The 5,676-nt window shown below is 40.9% G+C and overlaps 1 pseudogene; it reads left to right on the top strand.

Moving 5' to 3' along the window:
- Positions 1–5,065: 5,065 nt before the first annotated feature.
- On the top strand, positions 5,066–5,454 carry LOC127492184 (succinate dehydrogenase cytochrome b560 subunit, mitochondrial pseudogene; annotated as a pseudogene).
- The last annotated feature ends 222 nt before the right edge of the window (positions 5,455–5,676 follow it).

Raw genomic sequence — 5,676 nt, 5'->3', positions numbered from 1 at the left:
GAGTGAATCCTGGCTCTGCCACCAACTATGCACCCAGGTTAAGTTACTTAGCCTCTCCATGTCTCCATTTTTTACCTAAAAAGTGGAAATAATAGTACCTACATTGTGAGTTGGTATGAAGATTAAATGACTCCATATGTAAAGAAGTTCCAATGAATAATATCTGCTATTTGTAACAATATTTTCCCCTCAGCAAATGGTGCAATATTTTATTTAATAAATAGACCCCCCAATACAACAATATTAATATGCTCCTTCCTTCCAAGGCCAGCCATTCTCCTACACCACCCTGCAGATGCCACAGGCTCACGTGACTACAGCTGAGCAGTTTTGGGAAGATGTGCTGAGACTTTATTTCTCTCCCCCCTTGGGTGGTATACTTGCCACACTTATTCTGGCTCTATGGTGGCACTTACAGTACAAGAACAAATAGCCCCCACCAGTATCCACTGAGGAAAGAAAGCAAGCAACCTTTTCTATCTGTGTTACTCAATGTACTAAATTAAATTCCTTAGTGTTGCTTTTTCTCACTATTGAGACTACTTTCTTAGCAAATATTTCATCCAGGACCTCAGGCCACTGTCTTGAGCTTTAGGCTCTGATTAATTGGCTTCAAACACCTACTGGTTTTAAACAAACACATAAAAATAGCAAGCACTGGTAGATAGAACAAGTGGCCATCTACAGTTATGGATTCTAGCAATATCTGGACCACAAATTAAATGTGTGATTAGAGAAGTCACTTATTATCTCTGTTTCTTTATTGGTAAAATGCCAGAGTTAAACCTGATTGCAAGAAGTTTTATAAATTGCACACAGTTTTGTAAGGAGCTTGGAAAGGCCAGAGGCTCTAATCAGAGGTCTGTGTGTCTTGATTGCTGACAGATAACTGTCAATATATCTGGCCCCAAAGTGTTTTTTAAGAAGATATTTCTTTAAAAAAAGATTTATTTTATTTATTTGAAAGGCGGAGTTAGAGATAGGCAGAGAGGAGAGAGAGATATAGAGGTCTTCCATCTGCTAGTTCACTCTCCATATGGCTACAAGGCCAGAGCTGTGCTGATCCAAAAGCAGGAGCCAGGAGCTTCTTCCAGGTCTCCCACGTGGGTTCAGAGGCCCAAGGACTTGGGCCATCCTCTACTGCTTTTCCAGGCCATAGCAGAGAGCTGGATTGGAAGTGGAACAGCTGGGACTCGTATAGGAACCAGCGCCCATATAGGATGCCGGCAAGGCAGGCGATGGCTTTACCTGCTATGCCATAGTGCCAGCCCCAGCCCAATGTTTTTTAAATAGTGAAAAAATATAAATTAGGAATATCCAGGCAATATGAAGAATGACCACTAAGTCCTCAGGTTTTTGAATCTTTATAAACTGCATATAATTAATTGAACTTCATATTCATTGGACAAACCTTTCTGGAAGGGCCCCTCCACAGGTATGCCATCAGACTAATCTTTACACAATCGATGACAACCATTATAAATACAGGACATCTCAACTCTTGCTTTCCTGGGGAAAAATTCTCTTTATACATCAACAGGAATAAAATTTTCTGACTCCACCCATCTATCAGAGTGAATTTCATCCTAAGTTAGAACCACACTTCTCTGAACCTTAAGTGCTTATCCAAAATATAATCACCAAATATATGTAATCACTAAAAATATAAAATAAAAATTTTTAACTTCTAACAAAATCATGCCTCATTTGGAGGTAGAGTTAAGTAGGGAGGGAGAACAGATGTTATGCAGTTACAAGAAACAGATCTCTTTTAAGGTGAGCTAAATGTGGTGACTGGTCAGAGAAACTAGAAGTTGCTGGGCAAAAAAGTGGGCTTTGTTTGGCTGAAGCTCTTGGATGATGCATAAGATACAGACAAGGAGAACAGTACTGGGGAGCAGGTGCTGGTATAGCAAACTTTACCAACTTTATGATTACGCTGAACAACTGATCTCCTGATATACTATTGAGACCAGATGCCAAAGCTGGCATTCCCTAAGGGGTTTATTGTCTTTAGATGAAAAGTTTGAGTACAATCATTAATATTGTTTTCACTTCTCTCCCCTTTCACTCTCAACCAGAAATTACAGTCTGTGAGCAGGTAATGGCCTTTGGCTCTGCACCTGCCTCCAATTAGTACAGAAGCAATAGGCAAAAACTATGCTTGGAATCATGCAAACCTCTGGGAACAGTTGATGTCATCATTAAGCCTGAGAGTTTGGAAGAGTTCTGAGCTGTGGAGTTGTTGTCCCCTGTAGGCTGTCAACAAGACCAAGGCCTCGGGAACTTCATTATTATTTCTCAGCCCCAGAGGCTGAATAAGTTAGGAAAGTTTTTTTTTTAAAGTAAACTCTGATCGGTTGCTGCAAACAAGATAGCCTTATAGGCTCACTGATGTAACAAGTTGAGCTCAATCAGGAGCAGTAAAAATAATAAAACAAACTTTCCCAAATACTTTATTCTGAACATCTTCACAACTGGCTTTTTGTAAAAGATAACTTTTGACGTAAAACAATTGTGACAATTGCACAGAGTTCCCATACACCCTTAACCCAGCTTCTCCTTATAATATTAATCAAAACTAAGAAATTACACTCACTGCAATGCTACTAAGAAAATACAAAACTTCAAATTTTATCGGTTTTCTGTAGTTCTTCTACTTGAAGATCCAATCTATCATTGATTTTCACAAGATTTTGCTGTCCTGTCTCCCTGGTCTCTCTCCAGTCTATGATAGTGTTTTCTTGTCTTTATAATTCTGACATTTTGAAGGATGCAAGTCGTGTATTTTGTAAAGTGCCTTCCATATGGAGTTGTCTGGGATTTTTCTCATGGTTAGATTGAGGTTATGCATTGTTGCAGAGGATGCCACAGTAATAATGGGCTCTTCTCAGCACCCCATACTAGGGGGTAGTGATGTATATGGGTACTTCTAGAGATGTTAACCTTTGCTAAGGTCATAAATGATGTTTTATTATAATGTTTATAGGTGAATAAAGATTTAATGAGGAAACCAAGGTAAATCACCTAGCCTAAATGCAGAATCTGACTCCAATGTTCATAGACTCTGCAAAAATTACCATATTGTCCCTGTTTACTTTGAACTATAATGATGTATAAAGATGAAGCTTTTGGAGCGGTCACTGTGGCATAGTGGGTAAAGTCACCACCTGTAGTGTTGGCATTTCATATTGGCACTGGTTCGTGTCATGGCTACTCCACTTCTGATCCAGCTCTCTGCTATGGCCTGGGAAAGCAATAGAAGGAAGATGGCCCAAGTCCTTGGACCCCTGCGCAGCTCTGGCCATTGCGGCCATCTGGGGAATGAACCAACAGGTGGAAGACTTCTCTCTCTCTCTCTCTGCCTCTCCTTCTCTCTCTGTGTAACTCTGACTTTCAAATAAATAAATAAATCCTTTTAAAAAAAAGTATAACACATGCAATTTTGCATAGTACATACTTGATAATGATAATGACTATATCACTGGTTTACATATTTACTCTTATACTTTTCATTATTATTATTCTTTTTAAGGAAACTGTTTTTTTAATTTGACAGATAGAGTTAGACAGTGAGAGAGAGAGACAGAGAGAAAGGTCTTCCTTCCATTGGTTCACCCCCCAAATGGCTGCTATGGCTGGAGCTATGCCGATTCAAAGCCAGGAGCCAGGTGCTTCTTCCTGGTCTCCCACGCAGATGCAGGGGCCCAAGCACCTGGGCCATCCTCCACTGCCTTCCCAGCCACAGCAGAGAGCTGGACTGGAAGAGGAGCAACCAGAACTAGAACTAGAGAAACGGTGACTTGGTCAGCCCTTGCCCTGACTGTTGATGAACAGCTTAATACGTTATCCCTCTTAGTATTTTTTTTGTTTGTTCTACTTAATACTTTTGGTTGAATACTGTAATCAATACACAGTTATTCTCAAGTGTTGAAACTTAACTGAAAAGTGATCGCTGTTAAATATAAGAGCGGGAATAAGAGAGGGAAGAGATGTGCAATTCGGGACATGCTCAAGCTGATTTACCTCAAACGGTAGAGTTAGAAACATACCAGGGGATTCCAATTCAATCCCATCACGGTGGCATGTACCAATGCCATCTCACTAATCATAGTGATCAGTTTCTGTTCAGAATTGATCATAATGATAGGACTAAGAGCCAAAGGGAGCACATAAACAAGACTAGTGTCTGCAAATACTAGCTGATAGAATAAAAAAGGGAGAACGATCCAACATGGGAAGTGAGATACACAGCAGACCCATAGAATGGCAGATGTCCTAAATAGCACTCTGGCCTCAGAATCAGCCCTTAAGGCATGCAGATCTGGCTGAAAAGCCCATGAGAGTATTACAGGCATGGAAAGCCAAAACACTCTGGCAAAAAAAAAAAAAAAAAAAAAACACACACACACTAAATGAAAGATCTCCACGAATGAGATCCCAGTGGAAAGAACAGGTCTTCAAAGAAGGAGGTACCTTTCTCTGAAGGGAGGAGAGAACTTCCACTTTGACTACAACCTTGTCTAAATATGATCAGAGTTGGTGAACTCAAAAGGCTTCCATAGCCTTGGCAACTCATGACAAGAGCCTAGGGTGATTACTGATGCCATAAACAAGAGTGTCAAATTGTTAAGTCAACAACAGGAGTCACTGTGCACTTACTCCCCATGTAGGATCTCTGTCCTTAATGTGCTGTACATTGTGATTTAATGCTATAACTAGTACTCAAACAGTATTTTTCACTTTGTGTTTCTATGTGGGTGCAAACTGTTGAAATCTTTACTTAATATATGCTAAACTGATCTTCTGTATATAAAGATAATTGAAAATGAATCTTGATGTGAGTGGAAGGGGGGAGGGAGAGGGAAAGGGGAGGGTTGCGGGTGGGAGGGAAGTTATGGTGGGGGGAAGCCATTGTAATCCATAAGCTGTACTTTGGAAATTTATATTCATTAAATAAAAGTTTAAAAAAAAGAAACAAATGCTTTTCCCTTGGGAACCACAGAAAGAATGGAGTGTTTCTGGAATACCACAGTTTTATTTTCCCTTGAGAACCACAGAAGAAATGCAGTGTTTCTGGAATAAGAGCACAGGTTCAAACCATCCTTTATCTCCCCCGTCACTATCTGCAAATGGTCTCTTCCCGTGGCAATGTCCATTTGCCATGGTTGCACTGGTATTGCCTTGAGTACGGAGGTCTCTCTGTTTGATTCCTTGGCCCTGTTGCTGCTTGGGAACTTTAAGTTCTGTTTGGAACTTGTGAAGTCCCTGTGTTTGGGGCCAGCATGGATCCAGACAGCCATGTTTGCACGAGTCCTCTTCCCTGTCACGTATCACATCTGGAGAGGGGTCTGACACTTGGTGTGGGGCCTGAAGATTCCCCAGCTATGCCATCCTGGAGTGCCTGTCTTGGTTCTTACTGTGTTGCCCTCTGTAGGGTTGGCAGCTATGTGAAGAGCCAAAGTTCCTAGCATCATCTTCCTAGAAATTATTACACTGATCCGTATCCTTGTTCGTCATTTTTATCTCCAGTCACGTTTGAGCTTGCAGGTCCCCTTGGAACTCAGTAGCGATAGAGTAGCTGACAGAATGATGGAGTGGAAAAGGGTCTAATTTTCCCCTTGTTTCTAAAGATGGAGTAGTTGCAAAAGCTCACTCTCTGTGTCCACAGCTTCC

This window comes from Oryctolagus cuniculus, chromosome 9, assembly GCF_051225735.1.
Source record: "Oryctolagus cuniculus isolate XC-2025 breed Fujian yellow rabbit chromosome 9, ASM5122573v1, whole genome shotgun sequence".
In the NCBI taxonomy this organism is placed as follows: domain Eukaryota; kingdom Metazoa; phylum Chordata; class Mammalia; order Lagomorpha; family Leporidae; genus Oryctolagus; species Oryctolagus cuniculus.
The sequence above is the reverse complement of the archived record's forward strand: the minus strand, read 5'-3'. Positions and strand labels throughout refer to the sequence as shown.